At 50.9% G+C, this 17,522-nt stretch overlaps 1 protein-coding gene across 4 annotated transcripts in view; it reads right to left on the bottom strand.

Annotated features, from left to right (window-relative positions):
• LOC102168270 (N-acetyllactosaminide alpha-1,3-galactosyltransferase) overlaps window positions 1–17,522 on the bottom strand; it is a 71,667-nt gene that overhangs the window by 28,467 nt on the left and 25,678 nt on the right. For 2 of the 4 annotated variants that reach the window (XM_018055706.1, XM_005687037.3), the window contains exon 2: window positions 5,071–5,186. The exons of the other annotated variants lie outside the window; for them this stretch is intronic. The gene's annotated coding sequence lies outside the window, so the exon portion shown is untranslated. The remainder of the gene's footprint in view (window positions 1–5,070; window positions 5,187–17,522) is intronic. 4 annotated transcript variants of the gene reach the window in all.

Here is a 17,522-nt window from a genome sequence, read left to right on the forward strand (position 1 = left end):
TACTGGAGTGGGTTGCCATGCCCTCCTCCAGGGGATCTTCTCAAACCAGGGACTGAACCCATGACCCCTGCATTGCACCCTTTCCTTGTTGCTCAGATGGTAAAGAGCCCACCTACAATGCAGGAGACCAGGGTTCAATCCGTGGGTCGGGAAGATCCCCTGGAAGAGAACATGGCAACCCACTCCAGTATTCTTGCCTGGAGAATCCCATGGACAGAAAAGCCTGGTGGGCTACAGTCAATGGGGTAGCATACAGTTGGACACGACTGAGCAACTAACACAAACCTCCCCTGCATTGTAGGCAGACTCTTTACCACTGAGCCACCCGGGAAGCCCCTGAATTAGGCCCTACAGGTACTAACACCCTGTCTTACATGGGAGAGTGTGACTATCTGAGTCACCTGGCCCCACCCCTCAGAGCATCTGGTTAGCCCAGCCAGGCCCAGTTCCACCTGAGCCCTCCGAGCATCTCTCAGCCCTCTTGTCAATGGTGTTTGAGATTTCTCTCTGAATCCAACCTGCCACCCACACGGGCCACTCCTGGGCCACTCCCAGAACTCAGCCCTTACCATGGCTTCCAAATAAAACCACCCGCACTCCTGGAATATGTGCAGATGGTGCTAAAAACCCCAGTGCATTTCTCAAGGCAGGGTCACACTGTCATTTCTCCACCTTCCTTACCCCCTTCCCCTGCCTCCTTTTCTGCTTCTGTTTCCCTGGAGCGTCAGACTTTTCCATGAGGCCCATAAATTAATTCTTCCACACAGATGATACACACAACCAAGGCTTGAAAGAATCTCATCATTCCACCCCATCTGGTATAAGTTCAGGTATTCCTTTCCAGCAAAACTCCTCTCTGAAGGGAAGTCTAGTGGCCCTTGATTTCCCCATCTCACATCAGGGGGAGAGGTGAGCATCTCAGCTTGAATCACTGGGCACTCAGAAGCCCTGGAAAAGCCATTATCTGGGGCAGAGCAGGGGGAAAGTAGTGCCTTCCCGCAGGCTAAATCCTCCTCTCTGCCTGTGATTCGTCCCCCCCCCCGTCCCTGGAACCCATCCCGTCCTGCAACCTTGAGCCGCAGTCACTTCTGGAGCACTGCATGGGGTCAGGAGACTCAAAACGATACGTGTCAGACAGTGACAAGTGTTGCAATCGAAACAAAGCAGGTGAGGGGGCGGGCAGTGGGGTGGGAGGGAGGGCCAGGAACTGACTATTAGTCACCCTTCGGGAAACTTCCTATCATTCATCTTCCACATCCTCCATCGTAACATTTAGATCCAGCGTTCCGGGCAGAAATGAGTCTGGCAGCTAAGGCTGTGCAGCCCTTGACGCACACCCCAGGCAAGTTCTCTGGCTCTGAGCCTCTGTTTACACAGACAAAATGGAGCTTCAAATACGCCCCCCTCTAGGGTTCTTGAAAGGACAAAAGGAGGCCATGTTTACACAGCACGTTGTGCTGGTGGGCAGTAAACGCTCCACAAATGGCAGTCGAAATGAGGACGCTGCTTTTTTTACGGGAAAGAGTCAGAAACACGTGGCTCCATCAGAGACTGCAGGACCCAGAAGGGTCACAGGCGAGCCCTCCCTGCCCGCTGACTGATGTGCTAGTCAGCTCCACTCCCCACTGCCCCCAGCTCAGGGTCCCGCGGACATCACGTTTGCCCCATGGCTCACGATGGGGAAGGGAAGAAGAGGGTGCTCAAATGGCACCCCCAGCGGCCACATGAAGTGGCTTTGTGAACCGAGTCATGGTTTCTCTGGCCTCAGTCTCCCCGTCCTTGAAACAAGTCCTGTGGACTTAACTTTCCACCACAGTCTTTCTTGATTGACCTGGGACCTGGTGAGAAATCAGCCAGAGGGCTGGAAGTCTCATTGCCGAGGACAGGTTCACTCAGCCACACCAAACTCATCTTTCTGCAACAGCCCCAGTTTCCTGGAAGTGATGATCACGAGAGAAGACTGCCAACCAAGTCATGTTGAGTCCACAGGTCAACTGACCTGGAAGCTTAAGAAACCTCCATGTCAGGCCCCCTTGGCAAACTGGGCCTGCTCTCCCGTTGGGGTGGGGAGTGGTTAAGGCTCAAATGCTTCCCGGAGACGAGGTGCAGCCCTGTCTGGAGGAATCACACCAGTCCTGGGACTGCAGGTGGGGCCTGGGGCCTGACCCCACTCCCTGCAGACCCAACCTGCCCCAGGTGGGCCTTGCTGAGCTCCCAGGAGCCTCCCACTGTGATCCAGAGAAGGAGCTGAACTAACTGCTGTTCTGTTCCCCACTTGGGGGGTCTCAGGGGTCACGGTAATCCAGAGTTCACAGCTACCTGGTGCCCATATTCCCCCAACACAGTCTTACCACCCCATTCAGGATGGAAGAGCTGAGTTCTCTGGAGCTCTGGCTGGAGTCACCTGAGCAGGAAACTGCCAAGCGATTCACAGCCATGGCATCACCAATAACAAGCTGTGAAGCCAAAAGAAACTATTCTAAACTCGAGGTAATAAAATGCAACCTTTGACTTAACCATACTAGAGGCAAAACTCCAGGACTCTCGCCTGGAGAATCCCAGGGACGGAGGAGCCTGGTGGGCTGCAGTCCACGGGGTCGCTGAGAGTCGGCATGACTGAGCAGCTTCACTTTCACCTTTCACTTTCATGCACTGGAGAAGGAAATGGCAACCCATTCCAGTGTTCTTGCCTGGAGAATCCCAGGAACAGGGGAGCCTGGTGGGCTGCACGCAGCAAATTCGAGTTTTGCTTTTTGAAGCTAAACTCTATGGGATCTATGGGGTCGCACAGAGTCAGATACAACCGAAGCGACTTAGCAGCAGCAGCAGAGGCAAAAACTGATTTGTCTTCTTTTTGTCTCAATTTAAAATGATATTACAAAGTCAGCAAAGAGGCAGTCCAAGAGTTTGCAGCCAAAATATAACAGGTGCATCCGACAGCTGAGTAATACTAATCATTTTTATATTATCTTCACACTTTATTACAATGTTATTTTCTGGATTTTTTCCTATGGAGAGCATTTGTCAGTTTTTGTTACATGTTCGGATGTCTCCTCCTTTCCTAAATACGGCCAGCCTTCCATACCCATGGGTTTCATCCGCAGATTCAACCAACCACGGATCAAAAACATTAAAAAACAAAAAATTCCAGGAAAGCTTCAAAAAGCAAAACTCGAATTTGCTGCGTGCAGGCAACCATTTACATAGCATTTACACTGTACTAGGTATTCTAAGTAATCTTGAGGTGATTAAAAGTAAATGGGAAGATGTATGTGGGTTCTATGTAAATACCATACCATGTTATGTAAGGGACTTGAGTGTCCCTGGATTTTGGTATCTGCGAGGGTCTCAGAACCAATCCCCAGTGGATACCAAGGGATGGCGGCATTTACTTCCACTTTGCATTCTTTTTCCTAAAGTGAGCCTGGAAATGAAATAAGCTTCTGGCCCTGCAACACTTGGATGCCCCTCAACTGAACCAGGCCAGGGCCTGGGCTAAACGCTTTACCAGCAGTCTCCCAGGTAAGCCTCATAATGACCCCGTTAAGTCACTCTAGTATTATCCTCATTTTACAGACATGAAAATGGAGGCTCAGAAAGGTTAAGTGACTTGCCCAGTGTCACACAGCATAAAGCAGTGGGGCCAGGATTCAGGTCCAGAAAGCTGGCCTCCAGGCCTCATCCTTTTATTTCTTTTGTCCTCAGCGGACGTGCAGGCTTACCCACAGATTCAGCAGCCAGGTCTCTTAGCCACATCCTTTCGTTTTGCCTTTCATGGTTGCATGAGTGGGTACATACATGCTAAGTTGCTTCAGTGTCCAACTCTTGTGACCTTATAGACTGTAGCCCACCAGGTTCTTCTGTCCATGGGATTCTCCAGACAAGAATACTGGAGCGGGAAGCTGTGCCCTCCTCCATGGGATCTTCCTGACCCAGGAAGATGGCTCCTGCCTCTCTTACGTTTCCTGCATTGGCAGGTGGGTTCCTCACCACTAATACCACCTGGGAAGCCTGCCTTTCACGGTTATCACTAAGCAACTGGCCCAAAGCTAGCCCATCACAGGCTTCCTTGGACCAGCTGGTGCGCTTAGTCAGTTCAATGCCCCTGCCACCTCCAGGTGCCTCCTGTGTACCTGGCATTTGAGCCTTCCTTACTCACTCCATCCTGTTCATCCCTCATCCTGGTCAGCACAGCAGCTTTATAGCTGAGGAAACTGAGATTATAGCCTTTCACAAAGGCTGAGATCACTGGGCTTACCCTCAAGGGGGTGATGGGGGGATGCTGTGTTTGAAAAGCAGACCCTGTGCCCTCCTGGCCCAGCTCCTGGCAGGGAGGTGGTGCTGGGGGTGAGGACAGAGTTCTGCTTTTACCCTAAAATCTCTCTGAACTGGTGGGCATTAGGGAGAGATGCTCTGTGTTAGAAGAAACATGGTATAATTTGTGGGGGGGAAAAAAGGCACATGGAAGTCTGTTTCCAGTTATGTTTTTCATTATAAGGGTCAAAGTAAACGCAGACAGAGGAAACTAAGAGACAAGCCTCAGACTAAATATACGACTAGCTGTTGCTCCAGTCACCACAGGCGGAACAACCTGTTTTTGCAGGGATTCTCACAATGCCCTTTCTAGAATCCCCTTCAGGAAATCTGAAGCCTGGGTCCAGCCAGCTTTTCCTTGCTGCCTGACCCAGGAATCATTGTGCAAGAGTTTTCCCAGGAGAAATAAGGCGAAGTAAATGAAGGGTCAGTGCTGCCCCGAGAGGGCTCTGCATGCAGGCACTTTGAGCCCCAGAAAAACCCCAGGTTGCAGCCCCACCCTGTGAGGTCCTGCCAGGGGCAGCAAACTCCAGCAGAGCTTCCAGGGACGGAGCCAGCATCCCGCCAGCACCCACTTCTAGATCCAACGCCGGGAGAGGAGGACTTTGTTGTCTTCCAGAATGACTGGAGGATTCCAGCAAGAAGTCAGGGGGAGAGCGGGGCTCCTCCCCTGGGAGTGTCCACGCTGCAGCCGGCTCACCATACCCCCAGGGACCCCAGCCCGGCAGAGGTAGATCATTCCACCATGTCACATACCTCATCGTCTGCTTCTCTCCTCCCAGAGTAAAAGGCAAAAGTACCAAGTTCTATTGAGCTCCGTTTTGCAGAAGGAGGCAGAGCTGGGAGGAAGCGAAGGTGCAGCGTTCTGACTCCTGTCAAAAGAATAAGCAGCTGTTTCAGGAAGAGGGGTGGGCGGATCCTGTAGCCGTCAGGGGCTTTGTTCCTTGCTGATCCTGGGAAGTGGGCTGTTTATCAGGCCTGTTGACTCAGAACTGCATGCCAAAGGCAGAGACGTTCCTCTCTCGGTGCCCAGGAAGGGCCCAGCCTCCCTCACCAAGCGAAACTACAGGTCCAAACTCAGCCTGGCGTTGGAGGAAGGAAAGCCACCACCCTCAGGACAGACAGCAGCGTCACCCACTCCTGGGCGAAAACAAGAACCATTCTGAACCCAAACAACCCAAGTGACAACCACCAGGAACAGCTGGTGGAGAATTAAAAAAGAAAAAACAAAAACAAAAATGCAGAGGGGTGGCTGAAGGAGCGAGTCCTCAAGACTCCTAGCTGAAAGGCTGCCCAAACGTCCCTCCACGTGGAGCCTCTCCCCCACATCCTGTAAGCTTTCTGTTTGTCTGAAGACTATTTTAATAGAAGGTACTGAGATCTCCCGCATCATGAGCTGAGCTTTAAGAACTTTAAAAAGGTCACTGAGGCCCAGCCCTGCTCTTTGACTGAATAATGCTTAACCCTTCCCACACCCCACTCCTGATCCCAAAATAGAATTATCCAAATGGAAGGGACCTCACAGCGGTCCCTTCAACAATTTTCAATGTTGCATAGCTAAAGCTTTTTTATTTTTAAGAAAAACAAAACAATAATCACATGTTGTCATTCTCAAAATCCTACAATGTAAAACAGGACACAGGGGGCTTTGGCTGATGCAGAGAAATGAAGCTTAAAACCCTCCTACCCATCCCTTCCAAGTGGACTCAGATACCTCCTTGGGAGCACAGACTGGGCACCCAGACAGACTATGGAAAGGGGAACAAAACCAGACAGAGGCCAAGGACTACCCACCCCAGCCTCCAACGCGGGCCTGCCTAACTCAGCCTCTTCCTCCTGTTTTCCGGAGGAAATTTCAAGAGGTGTGACAAGAGCGAGCCCACCACAGTCTGCACGTCTAGAAGTCCTGCTTAACGACTTGTTTAAATCCTTCCTGCTGGCATCTACTACAACCAAGCCAACCACCTCTTACGAGCCTATCATTCCACCCCAAGTTCGTATCTGCAAAGAAAGTGCATATCAACTCACCCCGAGACGTGGACTAGAACATTCAGAGCGCATGGAAAACTGGAAACGACCCCCCTGCCCACCATCGGACAGATCAGGTGTGACCAAGTGTGGGCGTCCCATGTACATCAGGGAGAAGGAACCTGCTGCAGCCACTGACATCACCAGGATGAAGCTCCCACACACACAGCACTGAGTGAAAGAAGCTCTGGACAGATTCCATTTGTTTACCATTCAGAGGTGAAATCAAGCCTTGGTGCTAAAAGTCAGAGTCGGGGCGGGCGAGACTAGGAAGGGGCCCCGAGGGAGTTCCCAGGGGGCTGGTCAAGTCATTTCTTGAGCCGGGTAGTGGTGACACAGGTGTGTGTCCACTTTGTGAAATTCATCACAAATGTGCCTTTTCTGTGTATATATGAAGAGCAAATATGAACAGAAACCTTCCTGCTGGAAACTGCCTTCGCTTGGGCGTTCTGGCTTCCCCGACTCTGGCTTGCAGGACGTAGGGTCCTGGGTAAACCTGCAGTTTCCTTCTCTGGGGTTCAACACCCCAATTCTGAGCACCATGGAGCACCTCTCTACAGGCTCAGAGAAAGTTAGCGGTTGTAAATGATCCAGGCATCTGGACCGTGGTCAGTGGACAAAGGAAAGGGGGACAGCGTTTAGAGGCTAAGGAGCTGGGCCAAGACAGATCAGTCCTTCCGGCAAGCAGCCCCTGATCACACGGTCTCCCCCTTTACTGTTTACAAAACAGCCTCTCCCTTTATCTCGGTGGGTCCTCAGGCTCACCCACCCTGTAGTCAGGAAAGGGAGAGAGGCTCTGAGACCTCCATGACTTACTCAAGGTAACCAGCCGGTGGGTCTTTGCTGCCCTTCCTCCTGAGCTGCCTCCAGGAGGACTCTCTCCAGGTTATGGAATCAGAGTCTCCAGGTGGGTTATCTACAGAGCATATAAAACTGGAAGGCAGAAGATTCATCTTCCAGGAGATCCAACAGGATCTTTCTTTTTCCCTAAAGCAGCCTGAGGCTAAGGACTCTCGAAACAATGGAACGCATACCTGTGGTCATTCTTTAATTGGGAGGCAGGGAACTAGAGCAAGTAAGCCTCAGGCCCTGTCGCTCCACTGATCAAAGGAGGCCAGAGGCTGTCCAGGTAAGAGCCTGGAACCATTCCCAGCCAGGCTGACTAATCTCATCACTCAGTAAATCACTAAGGCCCCTTCCAACCCTGATAGTCCAGGGCCTGTCAGATGATAGCCAGCATTGAGTGACTGTCTCTCGGCCACACCCCGAGTCAAAGGATCACAGGGCCTCAAAGCTGCGGCCAACGTAAATAGGTGCAGCCCAGGTGTGAGGTGCCCTAGCTTCACATCCCAGACCCCTTTCAGCTGGGAAACACGAAAGTCCAGATCCCCACCCTGCTTACCTCTGTGGGAGCACAAGGATTAAGTGTTCCCGGGAAAGCTTGCTATAGACACAAAGGGCGCAAGCTATTGCTATTTGCTTAACCCTAAACGTGTTCCGGGCAGTTATAAAAGACATTCTTGGTGATGCTTGTGACTGATGGAACAATCTGGTTGGTTTCCTCTTCTGTATGTTGGAGATAATCACAGTCCCCACTTCTCAAGGTGGGCGAGGAGCTTCCAGCGTGGTGGTTCTGAATGTGGACTCTGGGTCCAGGCTGCCTGGGTTTGAGTCCCCCTGTATGCTGTGCAATCCTGGGCAACTTACTTAACTTCTGTGTTTCTACAGCTGTAAGATAGGGATAATAGCAGTTGGGTGGCAGCCAGCACATATAAAGGTATAGACGTGCATATTACCCATTATTGCAAGAATTAAGGAGCTACTCCTTGGAAAGAGCTTGAGGTTCTCAACCGCCCACAGACTCTAGTGTTCAATTAATCCAAGGTTGCTGCTCCCACAGCTTTACATCAGATAAAAATGTTGACCAAGTAGCCCGGCGGGTGGGAGAAAGGTAGGGAAGGAGAGGTTCTGGCCCAATGTCCCATTATCATTAAGCATTGCCATACACCTGTGAGCATTAGCGCTGAAATGGTCCTGGCGGAAGCCCACACAATAAATAACTGCAATCAGGAGGGTTTGTACCTGCAAGTCTACTTCCTTGAGAAGAGCTGGGAAAAATGAAATCACGATGACTCTTTCCAAGCAACACCGAGCCAACCTTCTTGAGATCTGCCTCCATCCCACCTAACTCCAGGACAGATGCCACCGAAGCCATGCTAGAGCCCGCCCTCTTCCTCTACAAGCTTCCATCATGAGCCTCAGCCTTCTCCCCTGGCACCAGGAAGTCCTTCTGTGAAGCTAACCTCAGTTCTTCATGCTGTAGGTCAGACGCTTTCTAGAGAAGGGAGATGCTGGCTTTGTTGACAGCTTGGAAGATCGGAGGAGCTCCCACCAAGGGGCAAGGTCCAGGTACTGATGGCAGCCTGGGTTTGAGCTTCCGACAAAGAGGAAATCCCCTCCCCCTCCACCCTCCCTCAGTTCTCACCGCTTCCTCAAGCTGATGACCCCAGACGGAAGTGAAAAAGCAACACCTGATCATTCTTATCACAATCTGGCAATGGGTGTGAGGGGGTGCCCTCCCCCCGACTCCCCTAGAAATTCTCACCCCTCCCTGAGCAGAGAGTCTTGAAGCCAAGTAGGACAGCACCATTCCTCAGAGCCGAACCGCTTTCTGAACAGGTGAAGACTTCAGCAGCCCTCAAGGTCAAAAAGTCACGCCCTGTTTAGAGCTCACTGTAGAGCTCTACAAATACCCAGATAGCTTTCACACAACCCTAGAGGAAAGTAGGGTAAAGATCACAGTCCCAAGTTGTAAGGAAGGAAACTAAAGCAAAATAAGAACCTCACAGAATTGTGTGGTCTGAGTCATCAACCCTGAAATGGAAGACAAGCTTGAGGTTTTTCCATAATTTCATCGCACCTCAAATTCTTATATCCCTGGTGGTGGTGAAGCCAGACCAAGCTGGGGATGTTAATGGATCCCCATTAGAATGAGGCAGCTGCTGTGAACCTAATATCACTGGAACCCAAGAGCTACTGGGGTGCAGGGGTGGCTTGTCTTCCATCTTGGTCACTTCTGGGTTTTCCCAGTACCTGGATCAGCACCTGGTACCTATCACCCAGTACCTGGCACCTATTAGAGGCTCAATAGATATTTGCTGAATGAATGCCGAGTGGAAGCCAGGGTGACGGAAGTTTGTGACTTTGGGTATAATGCAATAGGAAACAATGGGGTCTGCAGAAAACTGGGGAACTTCTGCCCAAATCAGATCAAAATCAAATTTTCAAAATAGAGAAAAAATAATGGGACTTCCCTGGTGCTCCAGGGGTTAGAACTCCATACTTCCACTGCAGGGGGCCTGGGTCCAATGCCTGGCTGGGGAACTAAGCTCCTGCAAGCTGCCGAGTGTGGCCAAAAATAAAAAATAAATAAAAAGAGAAAAAACAAACCCTGCATCTAAACAGAACTTCTGATTCCGGAATGTGATATATTGGCCATGAGGACTCCTTTTTTAAGGAAAATCATTTTGTACCAGAAGCTAAAAGTACTGTTTGAACCCTTTCTCTGCCATCATCACCAGACTGTGTGACATAGACGTGTCCGGCTTCCTTCTCTGTGCCTCTGTTTTCTCATCTGTGGAGTACAGGTCCTCCCAGTCCAACTCTGCCTTGCCTGGGCCTGAGTCTGGGGTACAGCTCTGAATTGGGCTCCTATAGAAATCTGACTGGGGCAATCTCAGAAGGCTTCATCGAGGAGGTGATGTGACTGGCCCTTTTCAGATGGACATCTCCTGCCTCTTAGGGACGTGGTGAGTCAACATGAATAGGCTCTTTCTTGTGCATTCCTCTCTTTCTTGTCACTAAAGAGAGGCTGGAAAACTAAGCTGCGAGGGGAGGCAGGCAGCCCAACCCTTCAGGATGTGTAAATCCTCTTCTGCTCAAGACCTGTTCCCCCAGGGTCCTGGGGTCATCTTATGAAAGACTAGGTCTGGCTTTTGGAGGAGGTGGGGGGTGGGGGGAAGGTGGCTAGGATGCCAGAGGATTGCTAGCCCACTCAGGATCCCCACTGAACCCTCCCAAGGTGAGGGCCCAAACATACCAGTGAAAGAAAAACAGAGCACAATTCTGGCCCTGAAACAGGGAAGAGAGAAAAGCAGAAGTGGGGGAAATAGCTTTTGAGAGAGGAGACTCGGAATCTGGTAGGGCCCCAGAGAAGTCTCTCCCACCCTGGCTCACTGCAAGGCCAGGTGAGAACTAAAGCAGTCATGAAGATAAGGAGGATGCTCAGGCCCACCCCTACCCAGCCCCACCCTGGAAACATTACTTTCCCAAGAGCCTGTGCAAGGGGGTGGTTTGCAGTGAAGAGAGTTTTTTAAAAACTGAGGTCAATACCAATAATACCAGCAGAGAAAAGAAAGCCCAGGAAAGTGCTTTATAAATCCAGTGACATGGTTCCACAGGCCATGTGGCCCCAGGCACATTCTTTGTCCCTATCTGGGCCTCACACCCTGTGTGGGCGCTGACGAAGCTGAGGCTGAACTTTCCCAGGATCCTGTGGCTCCTTGGCGGGGACCCACGTGGGCTTGGTGGCTGTGGAAGGCCTGTTCTCACTTGCTCTGCAAAGCTGGCTGATGAACGCGCAGCCTTCAGAGCTGAGAGCTCAATGCCACCTCCTCTGAGATCCACTTCCTGGCCAAGGCTGACTCTCTCTCCCGAATTCGCTCTGCCCTTGTATGGCCTGCTTGGAGCAGGTTGCTCTGTGTGTGCGTGTGTGTGTGTGTGTGTGTGTGTGTGTGTGTCCATATGTCATCTTACCTTCTATGTGCAAGTTCTCAAGGGCAGCAGGGAGCTCTGCTTTGACCCAAGATCCCTGCTAGTCCTCGCACAGGGTCTGGTACAGAGGAGGGCCTGACGATGGGTGGGCTCATGGACAGATAGACAGATGGTCAGCATACGAGCTTCCTAGGGCTTCCGTAAGACCATACCACAGACCGCGTGGCTTAACACAACAGAAGTTTATTCTCTCACAGTTTTAGAGGCCAGAAGTCCAAAGTCAAGGTGTCGGCAGAGTTGGTTCTTTCTGAAGGTCATGAGGGAGAATCCATCACACCTAACTCGCAGCTTCTGGTAGCAGTCACTGGCATTTCTTGTGTCTTGTTGTTCAGCTGCTAAGTCGTGTCCAGCTCTTTGTGACTGTAGCACACCAGGCTCTTCTGTCCTCCACTGTCTCCCAGAGTTTGCTCAAATTCATGTCCACTGAGTCGGTGATGCTATCTAATCTCATCTCATCCTCTGTCACCCCTTCTCCTACTGCACTTCAGTCTTTCCCAGCATCAGGGTCTTTTCCAGTGAATCAGCCTTTCACATCAGGTGGCAAAGATACGGAGCTTCAGCTTCAGCAACAATCCTTCCAATGAATATTCGGGGCTGATTTCCTTTAGGACTGACTGGTTGGATCTCCTTGCAGTCCATGGGACTCTCGAGAGTCTTCCACAGCGCCGCCGTTTGAAAGCATCCTGGTGTCTACGCTGTGTCCATTCCTGCATGGTTATGGAGCCACAGAGTGTTCTTCACGTGCGTCTGCGTCGTGTCCAAGTTTCCTTCTTCTTATAAGGGCACTGGTCATTGGATTGGAGCCCACCCAAATCCAGGATGACCTCATCTGAATTTGAGTCATCTACAAAGAATCTGTTTCCAAAAAAAACTCATAGCCATAGGCACTTGGGGTTAGGACTTGAACACATCTTTTTGGAAGACTCGACTCTATCTACTAGAGACAGTTACCTAAATAGTTATTGGTTGGGAGCCTGTAAACACTAGCAGAACCACCCATGGAGGCGGAAACCCCGTACATAATTACAGAGTTGAAAGCAACAGTTGGAGGTGGGCGGGGAGGTGGAGGTGGTCTTTAGAAAGAGGAAAGTAGACAGAATCCTTAGAGCATCTCTGTTTGATCAGGATTGTAGGAAGAGGAGAAATGCCACCCTGGGACAGGCTCTGTGGGATGCCCCAGAAAGATGCTACAGGCCTGTCAGTATTCAGCTCTAGGCATCACTGAGATGTGAGTGGATAAGATCACCTCGCGAGGGGAAGGATGTGAAAGAAGAGCTTCCCGGGGCAGCTGGCATCAAGAACACATGGATGCTTGCAGCTGGGCACTGAATTGCAGTGGCTCAAGGAATGAACCTCAGGTGAGGAAGGGATGTCAGTGAGTGCAAGGACCTCTCGCCAGCAGCTTGCCTTGGGAAGGGCTGGAGAGAGGGTCCAATTAGAAAGGCCATGGAGAAAAAGGGAAATACTCATGAGTACACTGCTGACCCTGAAAAACTCGTGATGAGACAGAGACAAGGGGAGAAGGGTTTGAAGATTCATAGGAGGGAAAGGACGGGTACCAAAGATCAGCTCTACAAGGAGGATGAGGGAGTGTAGGGGACACGGGGGGCACCAAGACAGGCAGAAGGTGCTTCCCCTAGTGCAAAAAGTGAAGAGACAGAATGGGTGGGCTGGTGATCCGGTGCCGGGGGTTGGGGGTGAGTGGGCGGCAAAGTCAGAATTTGAGAAGCCCCAATCCAGAATAGCTGAAGTGTGGAGGATGAAGGAGGCAGAATGGTGGTGGGGTGGGGGCAGAGAAGCTGGAGGGCCGAGCTGAATCTCATCACCACCAGCCTCGAACCTGAGGAATCTGCATTTCCTCCTGAAGGTACTAGGGAATCCTTGAATGCTGTTAGGCAAAGAGAGCTACAACAATTCGCTTTTTAGAAGACTTTTTTGGCTGAAGGATGAGGGTCAGTGGGAGAAGTTAAATCTCCAGGCAGGGAGCTCAGCCAGGAGGTGGCTGGCCAATGTCCAGGGGGAATGTGGAGACCTAATGTCATGGGGAGAGCTGGGAGATGAGAAAGAAGCGGCATCTTGAGACCTTGGGTTATAAGAACTGAATTCTCTTTCAAAATTTGTTTCAATGTCACATTCTTGGAGCGACGAGATGGTCCTGCATTTTAGATTACTTTCCTTTTGTAGGTAACTTATTTTTCCTTTAAATTTCTTTCTTCCTTGACCAGAACGTCAACTCTACTGGCAGATACATCTGTATGTTTTATACCAATAAGGAACTGTCTATTACAGCACCTGGTACTCAGTACAACTTTGTAGGCTGAAACAAAGGCATGCCTTTGAAACCAGGCATGCCTGGTATAGGGCTTGGCCCCTAAGTGTTCAATACATATTAACTATGGTAATAATAATAAGAATGTGTGTATATGTTAGTCGCTCAGTCTTGTCAGATGCTTTGCGACCCTATGGACTGTAGCCCACAAACCTCCTCTGTCCATGGAATTCTGTAGACAAGAATACTAGAGTGAGTTGCCATGCCTTTATCCAGGGGATCTTCCCAAACCAAGGGATAGAACCTGGGTCTCCTGCATTGCAGGCAGATTCTTTACTGTCTGAGCCACCAGGGAAGCCCCAGTAACAAGAATAACAGTGAGCCATGGGATGAAGGGAGTGAGACGAGTCTAGTTCAGTGTGACTCAGTGTGGCTAGAATAAGCAGCAGCCTCGGCATCACCTGGCAGCTTATTAGAAACGTGGAGCATCACGTCCACTCAGCTCTAACCAAGCAGGATGCCCAGGGTGGGGCCCAGGGATTTGTCTGCAGGTGATCCGGAAACCCAGCTAGTCCCCAGGTTTCTGGCTGGTACAGGAGATCAGATGGTTGATTGAAAAATAGAGAGGAGAGGTTGGAAGGAGGGGGCATTGGTGCTCGGTTCTAGAAGCACTGAGTTTGAAGAACCTGCCAAAGCCAGCTCAGTAACATTGTTATGGAGAGAGAGCCTGGGCAGAGCCCGATTTGGGAGCTGCCAGCGTGCAGGCAAGAGCCAGCAGGTCTGCTGTGCACCAAGGGAAGGGAGCGCTGAGCAACAGCAGGGAGTCCTGAAGGGGCATGTGAATGGGCACAGCCCTGACACCTGAGGGGCAGAGCCGAGAGGCAGGACAGCCAGGCACCAAAGCTGTGGGGAATGCTGGAGAAGCCACATCTGAATTTTCAGCTCAGCACCACCCACTGACACCCCCGTGACCGCCTCTGGCCCCACGTGCCCCTGGAAGAGGGAAGGTCGTGTTCCCCTGGCAAGGGTGCTGCTGTCTCAGAATCCCATGGAGTGGGGCAAATGGAATGGTGGCAATAGACAGACAGGGGTCCGATTCTAAGCAACTCCTTGGGTTTGCCTCAGCGTACCCCCCACCACCACCACTAACCCTCCCCATTAGATGAAAAGGTAGGAGCTGTGTCTCCCTGACTCTGCATTGCCTGCCAGCTCCGGGGGCTCATGGCACCCTCGTGTCCAGCCACAGACTCTGGGCGAAGAACCCCCGGATGGACGCAGCTGGTGTATCCAGAGTATGTGATGAGGCTCCAGAGACCAGAGCCAGAGGGGAGAGCACAGCCTTGGATGGAGGGAGGGGTGCCCTGGGGCCAACAGGTGTGCCAAGTCCCAAGCTCTACCAGGCTCCCATCGGAACAGCTGAGTGCTCAAGTCCCAAGGAAGCCGCCTCCTCTCTCTCAGCCAAGATGGGAGGCCCTGGAACCAGCAAGGGGCCGATGCATGGGAAAAAGAGAAAACTGTCAGGGGCCTCTGCCTATTTCCTGTTCTCCCTCCTAGAGGCAGATCCCCCTTTCTTAAAGGGCCAGTCCCCACCAGTCCCAGGCTGCTGGTCCCATGTGCTCCCCTCGCTGGCTGACAGCACGGTCTTCCAAGTGACATGGACAGGGACGTAAACAAGTCACTCTTCTCAGCTTTCCTCTCCCCCATTTCCTGCTAACCCAGCCTCTCTCCCAAAGGTGGTCACACCATTTATAGCATCCATGCCCGACTGCCTCTGCTTGAAGACTTCCAGTGATGAGAAGGCTTCACCACCAACCCGAGTAGTCTGGTCCGTCTCTGGACTGTTCTGATTGATTCTAAGACACATCTTTTCAGTAGAGCTGAGTCCTCCTTCCCAGAATCTTATTATTAGTAATTAAAACTGCCTTTCATTTACACATACTATCTCATTGAATCCTATTTTCATAAGTGTTAGTTGCTCAGTCGTGTCCGATTCTTTGCAGCCCCGTGGACTGTAGCCTGCCAGGCTCCTCTGTCATGGGATTCTCCAGGCAAGAATACTAGAGTAGGTTGCCATGCCCTTCTCCAGGGGATCTTCCTGACCTGGGATCAAACCAGGGTCTTCAACATAGCAGGCAACTGTCTGAGCCACCAGGGAAGCCCCGCAATCAGTAAAGAGCCATCTGTTTCCCAGACAGGGAATCCAAAGCTCAGAGTCAAGTAATATGGCAAGATCATAGAGTCAGTAAGTTCCACCTGCCTCGCCACTGAACCTAACAGCTCCTCACAGACAGGGCCCCTGACTCTTCCCTCTGCAAGCCGAACATCATCTCCCCTGGCACACTTCAGGAAAGCCATGCCCACTAGCATTTACAGCATCGTCAGCAAATGCTTGAAAGGCAAGTACTTAATCCTGAGACTGTTGGGGCTGGGCTGGGCACAGACTAAACGGCATCCACTCCCTGCACTTGTTAAGTGCAAGTCTGGCGGGAGGGACACGTGTGCCCACAAATGCCCAATGCTCTCTGCAGACCTCAGCTCCTGCCGCTGTGTTAACCAGGCGGGGGCTAGCACAGGGCCAGAGCAGCAGAGGTGTCCCGGGGGGTAAGTCACTGCTCCACCTGCCCCATCTCCTGGTCTCCTGTTCTATTTTACCACCCTCCTAGTTTTACCACCTGGTCTCTAGCTTTTCACAGCCACCCACCCTCCCAACCTGGTGTGGGTAGTTTCCCAGAGCCTGTAAGATCAAGATGCTTTCCCTACCACAGTTCTGATCTGCACGTGTTGTGAACAAGTAACAGGTCATCATTTTCATGCCCCATTCACTCTCAAAGGTGTGCAGGTTTGGAGGATAAATCACAGGGTCGTCTTACGTAAAAACAGCTCAATAAAAGAAAAAGGGTTCAATGAAGTCCCCTCGGACACTTAAGGATTCAAGGCTTGTGTTGACTATCAACCCGTGCCTTAGGTTAGCCTCTCCAGCAGCCAGACTCTTTCCTGTGGCTATTTTTGCAATCCAGGAGGTGGCACAAGCCCAGTCTCTCCCCAACCCCATGCTACCCCCCTCTAGCCTGGGGCTAGAATCATCTCAGCTTGCCCTGCCTCCCCTGTGTAGGCCAGGAAGTATTAAGAGTCTAAGAATTTACCAGAAAATCCTGAGGTTGCTTTGTCTTGGGCTTCCCCCACACACACTAGATTTTTTTTCTTACAGTAAGTTGGCTTGAGCATAAAAGCCTGTCCAAGAATTAATCTGTAGTGACGAGGTTCCAGGAACCCTGGTGAGAAGTTAAACAACTACAAAATCAAGAAAATCTCTTAACGGAGCCCATAGCAGAGATGACTTTTTTTCTGCCTGTTCTTGGAATGAGCCAGGCCTGAGCTTAAATTCCAGCTGCCCCTCACCCCCCAACTTTCTTGCTGTGTGGCCCTGAATAAGTCACATCACTTTCTGAGCCTCAATTTGCTCATCTATAAAAATAGGGATAATAATTTACTACTCCTTAAGTCGTTAAAAGGTGAAGAATAACATCTGTAAAGTTCCTGGTACCTCGTAGTACTTAGAAAAAGGCAACTTGTATTATTATTAATATCACGAACAGACAAGCACTGTTCCTATCTCATCATAGTAGTGGGAGGCAGTATAGCATAGTGGTTAGAGCCTGCATTTGAATGAGTCTGGTCTGAGCATTGACTAAATATGTCACCCTGGGCAAGTCATTTGACCTCCTGGGACTTGGTTTCTCTCCTCTGTAAATGAGAATGTCTCTCTTTTTGTTGTTGCTGCTTAGTTGCTAACTTGTGTCCAACTTGTAGTGACTCCATGGACTGCAGCACACCAGGCTTCCCTGTCCTTCACTATCTCCCAGAGTTTGCTCAAATTCATGTTCATTGACTTGGTGACGCTATCTAACCATCTTATTCTCTGCTCGCCTCTTCTTTTGCCTTCAATCTTTCCCAGCATCAGGGTCTTTTCCAATGAGTCGGCTCTTTGCATCAGGTGGCCAAAGTACTGGAGCTACAGCTTCAGCATCAGTCCTTCCAGTGAATATTCAGGGTTGATTTCCTTTAGGATTGACTGATT

This window comes from Capra hircus, chromosome 11, assembly GCF_001704415.2.
Source record: "Capra hircus breed San Clemente chromosome 11, ASM170441v1, whole genome shotgun sequence".
NCBI lineage: Eukaryota > Metazoa > Chordata > Mammalia > Artiodactyla > Bovidae > Capra > Capra hircus.